This window comes from Cervus canadensis, chromosome 28 (assembly GCF_019320065.1).
Source record: "Cervus canadensis isolate Bull #8, Minnesota chromosome 28, ASM1932006v1, whole genome shotgun sequence".
Taxonomy (NCBI): Eukaryota; Metazoa; Chordata; class Mammalia; order Artiodactyla; family Cervidae; genus Cervus; species Cervus canadensis.
Window position 1 is genome coordinate 27,214,064 of NC_057413.1, and position 16,876 is coordinate 27,230,939.

Here is a 16,876-nt window from a genome sequence, read left to right on the forward strand (position 1 = left end):
CTCACCTTTAAAGTGATAATAATAAAAATAAAAAAATAATACTTGTACTTTCATCATAAAGTTATTGTAAGGTTTGGAGAAGATACTGTAGGTAATGCTTTTTGCACAGAGCCATAAATATTATGTGCTATTATTTCTAATCATCAAAATGATATTCATCACCAACCACAAATGAGTTCTCCCGAGAGGTCAAATATGCATTATGGAATCTATGGAAAGAAGGTAAATTCTGCCTGTCACAGGCTGTCACTGTAAGGAAACTCCTGCATGGGGGATGTGTCCATAAAATAACACATCTGAAGAAAGAAAAAGCCAGTTTATCAGAATGCTTTGCCTACTTGTTGCCAAATATAAATTTTCTTGTTTATGCACTATTATATCCAGGTGGGCTAATTTTTTCACTTTTCATCTGTAGGTTTGGACAGCCTGCACGAATGGCTTTAGACTCATAGACCTACGGAATGAAAAGTGAAAAAAATTCAGAGAGTTTATTCAATCAATAGGTGTTCTTAAAAACTTGCTGAAACATCTATGCTTTATCTAAACACATTCAGAGAAAGATATTATAACTGCTTTGGAAATGTATCCTAATTTCTGGTTGAACGCCCTCTGTTTATAAATTCAATCAATGTGTTTTGTTTTATTCTTAAGTGATGTCTTCTAAATTAATGAGGTCCAAAACTTTTTCACTGTCTTTGACTTTATATATATATTTTAAAATTTTATTTATTTGTTTTTGGCTTTGTCGGGTCTTCATTGCTGTCTGAGGGCTACTCTCTTGTTGCAGCAAGTGGGCTCTAGGCTCATGGGACACGGGCTTAGTTGCTCTCCTGCACTTGGGACCTTCCCTGACCAAGAATCAAACCCATGTTCCCTGCATTGACAGGCGGATTTTCAACTACTGGACCACCAAGGAAGTTCTCATTGTCTTTTAAAAACTGAAGTTTAGTTGATGTACGATATTATCTAAGTTACAGGTATACAATATAGTGATTCACAAGTTTTACAGGTTATACTCCATTTATAGTTTATTCTAAAATATTGACTATCTTCCCCCTGTTGTATAATATACTTGTAGCTTCTTTTTTTTTCTTCCCCTGCTGCCTTCCTTCTGAGCCCTGTCTCCAGTTGTCACTGAGTCCTATTGATTTTCTGTGTTCTTCTGCCATGTGATAAGAGAAGTTCTTCCCACCCTTGTTCAGGTCCCCCTTCCCTTGGACTTTTCCAATTGCCATTGCTTCCTACTGGAACTTCCCTGTTTCCAGACCCTCCTCCTTGCAGCCCATCCCACTCACTAAAACTGCATCCATCTTCCTTAGCCATCACTCTCTTCAAAGGTTTTCCTGTGGGAAGTTATTACAGGATAGACAATGCTTGGGCTTCTCCCTTGTCCATCAGGGTCCTCCATGTGTGGGACTGCCCTTCTTGTCCAGCCTTGACCTTTATCATTCTCAGCTCTGCTTTGGTCTAGACAATTTTCTGTCTTGCAAGCACAGTGCTCCAACCTTTCAGCAGGTCTTTGCTCCTGTAAATTATTTCTTTCCTCACTTTTTGACTGTTGTATGGCTAAATGGTTCAAAAATGGTAAAATTATTAATATAAAGGTTTAAACTTTTGCTAGCAATTTGTTATAGGAGAGAAGAGTTGAGACGATCAGTGCATGACATAGAACTTGTGGATAATCTTCTTTGCTTTTACATGAGCTGGGAACTGTGTGGTTTCCTCAGACTAGAACCTGGGAAATATGGGAGGTTCTGAGACAGGGAGTCTTAATTTAGGGCCCATGGGTTTCTAAGAAGTCTATGGATAAGATTCAAGGAGCATGAAAACTTACTAAAATTATAAGTAAAGATGCATGCATATAAACATTGTTTTTGGTGGAGAGCATCCATCATTTTCATTAAGAGAAATAGGACAATTGACAAGAAGAAGCTTTAGTTAGGGAGTTGAGTGGGTGAAAGAAGATAGCATGATAAGATAGTCCCTGTCTCTTCTGGTTGGAAGAGACAGGGGCCATATGGGACATACTTAAAAGATTAAGAACAGGATTCTGGGAACTTCCCTAATGATCCAGTGGTTAAGACTCTGTGCTTCTACTGTGGAGAGCATGGGTTCCATCCCTGGTCAAGGAACTAAGATCCTGGCTCCTCGTACCCAAAAACCCAAAACCCAAACACAACAACCCCCTTAAAAAAAAAAAAAAAAGCAAAGACCAAACTGGATTCTGAAAAGAACTGAGATTTTTTTTTTTTTTGACAGGGCCACCTTGAATGATTTTAGGTAAAGTTGTCCTTGTGGATAAAAAGAACAGAGATCTGTATGTGTTTAGAGTGTATTGTTGACTCAAGAAACTTGTGATTAGGGTTTAGGTATCTGAGTTTCATGTCTATTATTTTGTGTGTTCACCTTTTTTTTTTCACTTTCAGATTTTATCATAATTTTTTCCTTTTAATTTTTCATACAGATGTTTTAAAGATGTGAAGCGGATCTGTTTTGAAGAGGAGGAAACATAGGAAAGTGATGGGGTTTTGTGGGGAGGGCAAAGGGTACTATATTAGCTGATGGTGTAGTTACTCAGGGGAATGTCCTTTCCACAGCTCTGACAGATGTCTGGCTGAAGTCCTTCACTTAAAGCCCTCCCACTTCCAGAGATCCATGGCCTAACTATGCCTTGGTCGTGTTCAAATCCAGGAGAATATAACTGCCTACTGACCTTCTGACAAACCTCTTACTCTCTCTTCCTAGATCCCTGGTTCTTAACCAGGAATGAGATGGTGGAGCTTTTACAAAATAACCCCCCCACCATTCTGAATGGTATAGTCCACACGTAGGGACTATTTGGTAAAAAGAAAAAAAGATTTTTCACTTGTCAGGTGTGGTTTATCTTCCTAGTAATACTCTTGGCTCTTTCAGGGGTGCTGGAATCAGGTCCATGGGTTCAAATCCTGGCTCTTCTACAGCCGATGTTATTTTATGTGAAGTACACAAGGCTTCCCTGGTAGCTCAGCTGGTAAAGAATTCCCCTGCAATACAGGAGACCTGGGTTCGATCCCTGGGTTGGGAAGATACCCTGGAGAAGGGAACAGCTACCCACTCATAATATTCTTGCCTGGAGAATACCACGGACTGTATAGTTCATGGGGTTGCAAAGAGTTGGACACTACTGAGCGAATTTTACTTCACACAAGCTTGCTAAACCATGGTTCTTCATTTAAAATAAATTAATTGGTATTGGATGGTAATGTAACAAACTCATTACAAGCATTGGAAAATGATAGAGATGATAGAATTGAGATTGATAATATTTAAGGGTAAAACGAATATATGTAGTTAGGGCTAAAGTATCTGAAACAATGCATCCTACATTTTCCACATACTAAATATCACCAAAAAGTAAGGCCTTTTTTTTTTTTTTTTAATGAAGGAGATGCTTCAGAAATAAATGAATCCACATTTAACAGAGTGGAATTTGTTGGTAAATTAGATCCCATGATAGAACTATAAGGTATAAGAGGAGAATGTCTAACAGGTTTCAGGCAATCAAATCTAAATAAGGGCAGGGAAAGGTTTTTAAATTAAGAGCTATTATTAAAATTATTAAGTGAAGAAGGATGCATAGTTTATATTCCCTCACAAGAAGATCAATGTTTGCTGGGTTAGCAAAATAGGTTGAAGCTATAATTCAAAATGCCGGATTGCAACATGTTAATCTTTGAATGTTAGCGAAATAGATGGATTCAGTGAAGATTATTTTATGACCTATTTTCTAAGGAGATAAAGTTTCCAGTTTGCTAACAGAAACTACGCAAATGAAAGTGATCGTAACTCAATAATGACATAATAAGAGAGGTAAAAGAGTTGTAATTTTCCAACAAAAAGATTTTCCGATTGAAGTTAAAAGTCTGACAATTCAATCTCTTTAAGAAATTAAAAAAGATACATATCTTTGAAAAGTTGGCAGACAGTTTAGCTTTCAAGACTTGTGAATATAAGAGAAACAGCAAGTAATGGGAAAGATATCTTGAGGAACCTTATGAGTCTGAATTTGTCTCCAGGTGGCATTTAAAAAAACAGCCCGGAAAATGCATCAGAGATAAATATTTGGATATATAAGAAGAAATGAAATTGTAACTGGAATTAAATATTCACTGTTAGAACAATAAAGGTTTTATTATTATTTATGTTTAATAAAAATTATAATATTTATTTAATACTAATGAAGGACAGGGAAGCCTGGCATACTGCAGCCCATGGGGTTGCCAAGAGTTGGAAAAGACTTAATGACTGAATAGCAACAACAAAAATGAATACAAATGGAAAAGAAAAAAGGTTGGAAAATACACTTTCTTTTTTCAAAATGTTAAGATTGTTTTACGAAAATGGATATCATTATCAGCTTTGCTCTTCAGATATCCTTGGCGTAGAATTATACAGAGGTCTAGCATCTTAGCAAAACTAGGAGGAAATATCCTCTTTCTTATATCAGAGGCCTGGGACTTTCTTGGGTGCCCTTCAGGCATCTGAGCCAAGGACTGCCAGGCCCCAGAGGCACGGTTTACCTGTAGCATTCCTGGTTATCAGAATACGGGCCTCCCTGGTTATCAGATATTGTCAGATCCCCAACATCTCAAATCTTCTGAGATGTTGGGGATCTTCTTGGAAAGCCTCACCTATCTTTGTTACTCTCATCTAGACAGCAGATGAGAGAGAACTTGGCTGTGGACAAGTTTAATTTGGTTCACAGACCTCAGGTCTAATGCTTTAAGAAGGAGCCTGAAATGGGGTGGGGATGGAGGAAAACACACACAGCTCTATTTCCGTTAAGGAGATGTACTCCACGTTTGAATGAGTCTGAAGGATCAGGTTTGAGATAAATTGATTATGCTGGGGAGTGAAACTTTCTTGTTGGCCACAGGAAAAGGGGACAGAATATTTAGACCTACAGATACCAAAGCTTAGGTTGTATTTGTATTTAAGGAGGCTGAATGCACAACTCCTTCAAAACAGGGTCCAATGATCACATTTCTCTCACCAGCCACTCACTGTAGATCTTAAAATGCCATTATTAGGGGTAAATTTCTCTGCCTATTCTCTGGAACTCTCTTTTTAGTAAAATAAATGACTTAAGTCAAGTGCGTACTAGAGTGGGTTACTTACTCTCTCCTGTATTGACTAGGAAAAAAATGCACAGTGTGAGAGATGTGAGTTAAGCTTTATTTGGGCCAAAATGATGGCTATAGCCTGGAAGGGAGCCTCTCAGAGAGTTCTGAGGAACTGTTCTGACGTGGTAAGTGGGGAGGAGGTCAGTAACAACGAGATTCTGATGAATACATGCAACAAGGCACACATTTTGGCAGAAGGTTTCGGCTAGTCATAAGGAGAAGATATCTCTATGAATGATTTTAGAACTTTCCTAGATATGAGAAGATGCAAGAAGTTGGGCTCATAAAATCTCCTGAAAATACTTTACTATTAGAGGGTCTGTTCTGCCAGTTTTTCCCAGAGCACAAAGTGCTTCTTTTCTGATCTCAGCCCTGAACTCTTTTCAGGGTGTGTTAAAGGTTAGCAACTGCAGTGACTAGTGACTTCATGCTTATGGAACCAGATAGCAACCAGAAGAGTTGGTGCCTGATACTCCAAGGGCACCTAGGAAGGGAAGAGAGGAAGCCAGGGATAAAGAGGGATGGGGAAATGGTGCAGAGAGGTGTTGACAGGGCAAGGAGATCAATCTTCCTGCTTCATCCTATGCTCAGAGACCTGCCCTATATCCCCAGTCCCTGGGCTTGCAGTCTTGTCTAGGGCCTCCAACACCCATAACTCCTCTTTCAAATTCAGTTCCAATGGCAATGCTGGGAATCCGCAGTCACACGCCCAGGACTATTGTTTTTGGCTTGGGGGAACTTTAAAGCAAATAACGCTTCTTTAACCTTTTGAAAAGGTGGAACGTGTACAGAAGTATTCACATGATAAAAAAAATTCACCTCTCACCCCTCACCTCATAAAAGCATCAAAATAAACACTATTAGTGTTTTGATGCCTTTGTCTATTGTCACATGTGACCGAAATTAACCTGGATATACAATTTTATATCTGACATTTAAAGAAATTTAAATGGTATGATACATATTTCTTTATATGATTAAAAACCTTTGTAAATATGTAAATAATGGGTATCTAAATTTTCTTCCTGTGGATTTTTCATCACTTGTTTAAAATTTCCATGTTCTTGAGTACTTAGACTATTTCTCATATTCTGCTATAATACTGTGATGAACAACTCTGTGGAGCATAAATCTGTCTCCACTTTGGATTATTTCTTTAGGACCCTAAAAATGATATATATAGAGTATGAGCATTTTTGAGACCCATGTTATATACTGTCGAATTACTTTCTGAAAACCAGGGTTCCAATTTATACTCCTAGCAGATGAGAGTGCAGTTTCTACTATACCTATTAAAAAATTAATAAACTGAAACCCAGTGAAAAAGAGTAGGGAGACCAGCAGGGGGCACTCTCACACTCTGTGAGGCTAGTAGAGCCCAACATGAAGAAGAAAGACTTCTTTTCTGGCAAGGAAAGCCATGGACTCTTGGTTTTCTACAGCCCTCCCAATGTTTTCCTCTCTACCTATAAAAGCCACCTTGTTCCCCAGCCTTGAGGGGACTTACCTGTGGCTCATCATGTTGCAGACCTTCAACTGCAATTTTATACTGATCCTGTATAAACTCATCTTTGTTGGAGAAATATATGGCAGTCTGTTTCAGGTCAACAGTGTTATTTAATTTATTGAATGAAATGAATAATAATTATTTATTGAATCCTTACTGGTGTTGTTATCATAAACCATCCAAACTAGAAAAAAACACTGATAACAATACATATCATGCTAATTCATACACAAAGAAATGCATTTAACTGTTATAATTTACATCTTCTTGAAGACTGACATACACAGAAAATTTTTGTGGAAGGAATTATTTCTATTCTGACACCTGGGACTGTCCAGAGGTGGGCTAGAATTTTTAATTTGTACATGGGAGACTGACTCAAGACCTGAAGAGAATCTTCTTCTAATAATTCTGAATGAAGGAAGACTTTAAAATGAGCTCAACCTCAAATGGGTACCTCAGAGAGAGCTCCCAAGGCAACTGGCATCTTCAGTGATGAGAGCAAAGCTTTGGGAAATTGTGCTTACTATTTGCAAAGAATGTTCCAGCTGACCCACTAAAGTTGTGTATTGACCCACCAACTCCTTCCAGTCACTCTCAGAAGTAGATATCATCCTTATTTTGGGGGTGAGAAATATAAAGACTAGAGGGTTAAAGAATGTGCCTAGAATCATGCCATTAGTAGGCTGAACAGTTGGGCACTGAACACAGAAGTCTGCACATAGAGTCTGATTTCTTCACCACCACGCTACCTTGTATGTCAGAAATATTACTGAGACAAGGTGGCTGGTCCCATTCTAAGCCTTCTTGACATTCAGAGTTTATTCTTCTTACTTTGTACTGTGTGAGATAATTATCTGTGACTTGCTTTCTTAAAAACTCTTCTGCTAGAATTTAAGCTCCCTGGGGCATTTTTCAGCCTCATTGACACCCTCTCTCTAGGAAATATCATGTACATTTGTCTGTAGACAGTATACACACACTAAGTATTTGTTAGCTGAGTGAATGAATAGCCTTAAAATTATTGTCTTTTTTTTCCCAGTAGGCATTTGGCAAGGGGGCCGGGTCAATATCCGTGTGGTCAGATAATGAGAGGCGAGGTGAGAGGAGGTGAGCATCAAATGGATGGGCTACAGGCAGTGAGTGGGAGTTTAGACATTGTCTTCCCAGTGGGTGAAGGTCCTGGCTGGTGCTTCCACACTTGTCCTCACTCTCCTCCTTATTGCCAAGGGCATATTCTTGATGCTATCTTGCTGAATCTGTGAGCATGGACTGGCTTTCCCTGGCCTGGAGGAGAATGGGTCCAGATAACTTGGTTTAGTCATGAATCTTGACGTCAACAGACCTTGGGAAGCATCTAAACCTAAGGAAGCAGGTGTGAGGAGATGAAGGACTTCGGTCAAGGATGAGGCTCGTTTATGAGCTTCCTGCTGTCTCCCTCACCAGTCAGCGCTCTTTTCAGTGTGATGCATGGTAATTTTAAGATATGCTAAGAAATTTAAGCCAATTTTTCTAAATTGGCAGAGCGCAGAGGAGGATGTGTGAGGGACCAGTTTCTCATCTCAGACTCTTCCCTGGTATGATAAGAGGAGGACTCCGAATGAGACCTCCAGGGTCCCTTCAGACCCGGATGGTGCAGTCATTTGAACCACATGTGGAATTGTAAAAATTTTTAAAAAAGAAACAGTGAAATGAATTTTAGTAACATATCTTCTTTAACCCAATATATCTAAAACATCATTTCAACATGTCATAATGTAAACAAATCATTAATAAGATATTAGAAAAGACTATATGGGCCAACACACTATAATACAACGCCGTATGTGATACAGTGGTTAAAGGGAAATATAGTTCAACCAAAACAACAAGTTTGTATTTGACAGAAATATTTTACACTGCTTCAGTTGTTTCTTTTTTTGCTTTTTAATTTGTTTATTTTTTAATTGAAGGATAATTGCTTTATAGAATCTTGTTGGTTTCTGCCAAACATCAACATGAATCAGCCATAGGTATACATATGTCCCATCCCTCTTGAACCTCCCTCCCATCTACACTGCCTCAATTTTAAGTTTAAATTAATTAAAATTAAATACAATTTCAAATCTACCTTCTTAGTTCTGCTAGGCACATTTCAAGTGCTTAATAGCCACAAGTAGCTGGAGGCTACCATATTGGATGGTGTAATTTAGAAAATCTCCTTGAGTGGCCCCTTGTGATAATAGACGACTCTTGCCATTTCCTTCTGGGTGGTTGTAATCTATACGTGTCCAGGGCAATCCTTGGTTCATTATCAGACCGGAGGACTTCAGGGAGAAAAATTTTCATTCTTGGGTGCTGCTTGATGTGCTTGGCAATCTGTTTTTTAGTTTGTGTTGGTCTTTTGGGATCTCTCCAAACTTACGTTAGAGAATACTCCATGAGAGTTCGTTCTTTCAAGACAATAAAGTCTAGTTGTTTTTTAAAAGTCAAGTTTCAGGAGACAAATCCTGGTGAGGCCGCTTATGGGATATGTGACCTTGTGCAGATGACCTACTCTCTTCTTGCCTTAGTCTTCTCATCTGTACAATGGGGATTGCAATAGTATTTCATAGGGGTTATTATAAAGTGACAATGCCTTTATATATGTAAAGTACTTACAAGTGTGCTTGGCACACACTAAACTCTTGGAAAATGTTAGCTATTGCTATTACTTTTAAGCACAAGTTCATGCAATTTCTGAAGGCCAGGGCTCACCGGGTGTCATTTTCTCTGCTGCAGACACGCCACACGCTCCACCTGGATAATGCATATCACCCTTTAGTTTAGATTTCACTTCTCCAAGGGAAACCTTCCCTTACTTCTCAGACCGGTTTAGGTGCCCTCCTATGGGCTCACATAGCACCTTTCTCTCTGCCTTTTATAATCCTTATACTCTGTATGTGTTTATTTGCTTGTTTAAATCTGATCTGTGAAGGTATATTTCTATTTTGTTCTCCATTGTATCTTCTAAGCCTGGCATATAATATTCAGTATAATGATAAAAATAATATTAGTAGTAGTTAGCATTTATTGGGAGAAGGCAATGGCACCCCACTCCAGTCCTCTTGCCTGGAAAATCCCATGGATGGAAGAGCCTGGTAGGCTGCGGTCCATGGGGTCGCTAAGAGTCAGACACGACTGAGCATCTTCACTTTGACTTTTCACTTTTATGCACTGGAGAAGGAACTGGCAACCCACTCCAGTGTTCTTGCCTGGAGAATCCCAGGGACGGGGGAGCCTGGTGGGCTGCCATCTATGGGGTCGCACAGAGTTGGACACGACTGAAGCGACTTAGCAGCAGCAGCAGCATTTATTGAACATGCACTAATTAAAGTTCACCAATTAAAGCAAACTCCAGGAGATAGTGAAAGACAGGGAAACCTGGCATGCTGCAGTTCATGGGGTCACAAAGAGTTGTACACAACTTAGCAACCAAACAACCAAGTTCACATAAGCCTCAACCATACGTTTTTGAGGAAGGTATTATTATTTCCATCTCATAAATCAGACTAACCCTTAGGGAAGTGAAATAAATTTTACAAAGACAGCCAGATAGCAAATGTCAGAGCCAGGTTTGAACCCAACTTGATTCTGAGCTCAGATTCTCAGTGGGTCATCTGGCGTGGGTACCCCACAAATAGTACTTTCTAGTAGAACCTTGGCAGGTTCGACTAGAATCCCTCATTTCTGGTTCAAAGATTCAAGAGGCTACTCTTTATGTAGTTATACCAACTCTCTGAAGTAATCCTCTTTTAGTCTCCTGATGTTTGCAAATAGCCATTGGCAGCATATTTTATGCTGGAAGGACTGAACAGTGTCTTGATTCATTAAACACTACCACTGACTCTTCAATGCTTTAGCTAAAAATCGAATGGGACTGAAATCTGTGCTTTTTCCCCCCAAATTCTTTGAATCTTATTTGTGAACAACTGCTTCTGTTGGCTTGGACATAGTTTATTCATTGTGAAAACCTGGTTCAATGTACATCCTACAATTTCTAAATATTTATTAGCATTATTCCCTGGAAATGCTGAGTAAGTGCGTGTGTATTATTAGAGTAAGTTCTTCTGTGTTTAAACCCTTGCTGTCAACACTTTAGAGAAGTTCTAGAGAAAAAAGGAAATTGTCCTACTATTTACCAGGGTTTGACAAAAGTCTGGGCTTAACAAAAGTTGTTGAGAGATGCTCTTCTTGTTTCAGATGCAGGAAGCATTAGACTAGTGGTAAACTGTCCTTCCTACCATCAGCTGCTGTCATCTGGTGGCAAACGTGAGAAGTAGCAGAAAACTTCACTGTCCACAGGAATTTTCTTTTTTGATGTTCAGTAAAGTGGATTGGGGCTTCCCTGATAGATCAGTTGGCAAAGAATCCGCCTGCAATGCAGGAGACCCCGGTTTGATTCCTGGGTCGGGAAGATCCCCTGGAGAAGGGAGAGGCTACCCACTCCAGTATCCCTTGTGATTCAGCTGGTAAAGAATCTTCCTGCAATGCGGGAGACCTGAATTCGATCCTGGGGTTGGGAAGATCCCCTGGAGAAGGGAAAGGCCACCCACTTCCAGTATTCTGGCTTGGAGAATTCCACGGACTGTATAGTCCATGGGGTTGCAACGAGTCAGACATGACTGAGCGACCTTCGCTTTCACTTTCAAAGTGGACCGAATGTTTTCACTGTGTTTGCCGTTAGCAAATAATCAACTTAAGTGCTTATGACAAAGCCAGGATTTATTATAAACTAAACCTCAGCTCATCTTTCTTTAGCCTATATTAATAATAACCAATATTGGCTGAAAGTGTATCAAAGACCAGGACCTGGTTTTGGTGCTTTATGTGAATCACCTTGTTTAATATTTATGAGACTTCTGTGAGGTGGCTATCATTATTATCTTCATTTTAACCCACTGAGGTAACTACTGGCTGAGTAATTCACCCAAATTACACCACAGAGAAGTGGTAGAGCCAGAATCATAATCCAAGAGATTCTGATTCCTGCATCCATGATCTTTTTTTTTAATTAAAACTGTTTTTAGTGGAGTATAGTTGATTTACAATTTTGTGTTACTTTCTGCTGTATAGTGCAGTGAATCAGCTATACATACACATACATCCACTTTTTTTTTTAGATTCTTTTCCCATATAGGTCATTACAGAGTATTAAATAGAGTTCCCTGTGCAAAAAGCCCAATTTTAAACACTTCCTCCAGTGGGGGTTTATAAGTTAAAAGTTGTACCCATGATCTTAACCATTGCTTTACTGTGGAATCTGAAGCTAAGATAACCAGAGGAAGAACAAACTGGATGTGGGACACTTGAGTGTGAATTTTAGTTCCACTGCCACCTCCTGTAACAATTCCTTGTTCCAAAAAAAGAAATATCTGTAACTTATATAATATTGTACACCAACTACGCTACAAACACACAAACCAACCAAAAAAGACTCACATCAGCAGGATCTGAACTTGGTCCTGTTCATCTCCTCTGGGTCCCTCTTTGTTTTCCATGAAATCATGGGATTGGATAGCAGTTTTCAAGCTGTTTTTTGCAATATGCTAGTGTTTCCACATGTGATGGGGTCACAGAGAGAGAGATGAAAGGAAAGGGGGTTCTTGGCCAGTGGGGTTGAGACTCTCATGCCTACTCCTTCACATCTTTTACATGACAATCTCCTAATTAACTTTTGGGTTCTACAAATTGCATAAAGGCTAAAAAAATTTTAGAAACAAGAGGGTCAAACTCTCCTGGCAACTCCAGAAATATTTGATGGAAGGACCATCTCTAGACAGTTGCAGGTGGGAAGCGTCACCAAAACACCAATGATCTTCAAGAGAGGAGCAAAAGAAATCCATTCCTCTGTGGACAATCCCATAGCACTGTGAAAGACAGTTATTTCTGTAGAGTATTCAGAATATATACTTATAATATGCTTACAGCAATAACAGAGCTCTTTGTCCATCGGCGAGAACCTAAGAGGAAGCCTCTTTTATATTCAGAATAGGGTGCAGATTTAAAGGAAAATCCTTTGAAAACTTTTAAAGCTCTTTCTTTGGGGGAGCATGGTTTAATTCAACAGAAACAGAAAAGAAACAAAGCAACCTATCAGTTTTAATGTTTCTAGCAATTTTTTGCCTGCCAAAAATGCATCAATAATTATAAGCATACTTATATCTCATTTTACTTGAGCTTGTATTGTCTCGATTAATCGATACTTTGGTTGCTTATGGGATATACAATCTTTGAAAGTTTTGGTTCTGGGTAATATATTTTACTTCAAATATTGAAATCTGTGCCCAATCTGACCTCAGAGCCTAGTGCATAGCAGGTATCCAGTAATTGAGGAATATTACTGTTGAGGAATATTATTGTCCTTTCACAAAGGAGCATGCTACATTGGAAACTACCCAAATTAATTCTCTGGCTCTGAGGTCTACTGAATATTCACTTACTTGTAAAGTTGATTTTTTAAGTTTGCTTGTTTCCCCCATTTTATAGATACAAAAACTGAGGCCAGGAAAATGACATTGTTCCACTGTGTTATGAAAAGTCGGTCAAGGGGAACCAGAACCTAGGTTTTCCTGATGGTTGGATGTTGGCTATCTAAAAATTCAGTTTCCTGAAAGCCAGTTCACCATCAGCCAATGCACTGTGCTTACTTGTTTCAAGTATTTAAAATATTCAGGTTTGCGTGACCTACTTTCACAGCTGTGTTTTAAGGGGTGTTAAATTGATTCTCTCCCCATCACCTGCCACCACACTTGGATACTGAGGGTAGGGGGAGGTGGAAGCTGAGGAAGGGAGGGGGGCTGATGGGGGGCTGGTTTACAGACTAAACACTGTAAGACATTTTCATTTTCAAGAGTGTACTAATGAGTCGTCATGAATATATTCTCTCTTTCCTTCTTTGGATCATGGGATTCTTGATTTATTAAATGTCACTGGTTGGCTTAAGATCTTTCCCCCTCCCTGTTTTGTTTTATTCCCACTTTCCCTTCTCGTCTCCTCCTACGCTGCCCCCATCTCTGGCAACATTAAAATGAGTTTACTGTGTACCTTTTTGCTTGTCTGTGATCTTCTAGACTGGATATTGTTTTGTGCACATGTATTAACTTACTCAAAAGGTATTGTGTTACAGATCACATTTTGTTTTCATTCAGCTCTCTCCAGACGCTGTTAGAGGGCATCCAAACTGTTTGGAGCACATGTTGTCCATTGCTTCTTACCTCGAGGTGCCCACTTCACCCAGCCCCTCCCTCTGTGATGGAGGCAGCCGCTGCCTCTGTCTCTACCCCAAGCGAGGGGACAGTGAATATCCTCATGCCTACTCTTTTACAGACTGAATGGGCAGAGCTTTAGGCTGTACACCTAGGAGCAGGAATTCGGAATCATCAGAGTTCACATGTTTCTATTCCAAGAACAAGAATTCCTGACGTTTCAGTGGAAAATTCTATAAATAGATGAGACCCACTTAACCTTCTGTGAAGAAAGAACTGAAAACTGTCGGGGTGGGGGGCGGGTGGTGGTGGGGGGTGTGGCTGAAAATGCAGCTATTGTTGTTTTTTTCCCAGAGAAAAAACTCAAGAGGAAATGGGTTTTCATAGCATTAGAGGAATTCATGGGGAGAATGAGGGAGAGTTTTCGGTAGCAAGATTCTGTCAAGGATATGTATGAAGCTTCTTTCCTTGGACAGAGGATGGTCAGGGCAGGGTCCACACTGGGTCTTGGGCAGGGAATCAGAGGGTCACTCTATGGGGGTAGAGTCAGTGTTCAAATTCAGCCCCCCACCGCTTCTGTCAAAGAGCTATCAGCCTTTTACCCAAGTCAAGGTCATATTTAGATGATTTTACTTACAGAAGACCCCAAACTGCATTTCCAATCATGACCTATGCTCTCTCTTCAATATTTCTACTGTTTTGAATGTGGATACCACTGGGGAGTAGAAATAGGGGTTGGGGCAGAGGAATACTATTTTCATTAAAAGCTTTAAAAATGTGAACTTTGTGTATATGCAGCTTTGAGAAAAATAAAAATTAAAAAAAATATTTTAAAAAACTCTGCTGCTTATTTTTTGTTGTATAAGTAATACCTACCCACTGGGCAAAATTTAGTAAATTCAGAGAACTGCTCCCAAGCTTCACCATCTAGAAATATTTATGACAGACCATTGTTATAAGCTTCCCAGGTAGTGTTAGAGGTAAAGAACCTGCCTGCCAATGCAGGAGACATAAGAGATGCAGGTTTGATCCCTGGGTCGGAAAAATCCCCTGGAGAAGGGCATGGCAACCCACTCCAGTATTCATACCTGGAGAATCCCATGACAAAAGAGCCTGGTGGGTACTGTCCACTGGGTCGCAAAGAGTTGGACATTACTGAAGCAAGGAGATCCAACCAGTCAATCCTAAAGGAAATCAGTCCTGAATATTCATTGGAAGGACTGATGATGCTGCAGGTGAAACTCCAATACTTTGACCACCTGATGGGAAGAACTGACTCATTGGAAAAGACCCTGAAGTTGGGAAAGATTGAAGGTTGGAGGAAAAGGAGACGACAGAGGATGAGATGGTTGGATGGCATCACCGACTCAATAGACATAAGTTTGAGTGAGCTCTGGGTGTTGGTGATGGACAGGGAGGCCTGGCATGCTGCAGTCTATGGGGTCACAAAGAGTCGGACATGACTGAGCGACTGAACTGAACTGAAGCAACATAACACACATTGTTATAGATTCTTTCATATTTTCTCAACATGTACATAGACATATTTTTTCAAACAAAAATGAATCATGTCATTTTGCTTTTGTCACTTAAGAATATAGCTTTAGAATAAACTCCTAAGTCAAGGGGTATTCATTTGATGCTGTGTGAATTGGGATCCCTTTGTTTCCAAGTGACAGAATTTCAGTGTTGTGTGTCTTCAGGAAAAAGGGATACAATTTATAGGAATGGGGCCTTGGGATTAAGTAGATGCAGGACTTAAATGCTTCCAGGACTCTCTATCTCTTCTCTCTTTGGTTGCTTTTTATGTAATCAGTTCACTGTTCTCTCTTACTGAACACTGGCAGAAAATATTGGGACCTGTTGTGGAATTTCACATCTTTCCATCTGAACTCTCCAAAGAAGCATATCTCTGATTTTTATGGACCTCAAATCCAAAGTCCCACAAAAGGGCACACTAGGACTGCTCAGATCTGATAGCACTGTGTGGTCAGGAAAGGCTCTCATAGAAACCTGGTGAGTGAAGAGGAGGAGGAATTTTAAGAAGAACAGACAAAGAAGAGAGACCGCTATTAACAGAAAGGGAGGATTCAGAGCAGAGAAAGTAATAGCATCTTACGTAGACATGTGAGGATAAACTATACTTTAGTGAGTATTGGGATTCCCTGGAGGCTCAGACGGTGAAGAATCTGCCTGCAATGCAGGAGACCAGGGTTCAATCCCTGGGTTGGGAGGATGCCCTGGAGAAGGGAACAGCTACTGACTCCAGTATTCTTGCCTGGAGAATTCCATGGACAGAGGAGCCTGGCAGGCCCTAGCCCATGGGGTCACAAAGAGTCAGCCATGACTGAGTGACTTTCACTTTCAGTGAGTACACACCATTATTCACTCTACACAGCAATGTAGTGTCTGCCCGTTGGCCAAAGTCTTACAGCTCTGGGACTATCATCAACAAGAGTTTCATCACACGGGATTTTTATGTTCCGAACTCCTGTGCGATAGATGGCCCTGGCACCATTTCCCATCATCTCCTCCTGGGGAAGAGCACATTCAGCACTTTCTGCTCGCTGTCTCCCTCTTAGAGATACTGCTTGCGGGATGTGGGGGTGGGGGCCACTTTGAAGGTGACCCAGAGCTGTCAATTTTGACCACTGTGACGTTGTCATATGCTGTCTCTTCCTGGCACAGGTATGATGACTATACAGGAACACACACGAAAGGACACAGAAGCCAGAGCAAAACCACACGCCCCGGTGGGTGGCTTAACCTAGATTTTGCCCTGAAAAGCGACCATGGCAGGATGAGCAAGCCCAGCCTTCAGGCACGATGCCCGGCTCTGACTGAGCTTGACTCCTGACTAACGCACAGTCTGGGCTTGTGGGACTTTTGGACAAAGATGTCAAGACCATTCATAGTTACCAGAAAAAATGCTTTCTGAAGGGTTCTGCCTTTCGTTTTTGGTGGCTGGTGGAAGCACGGAT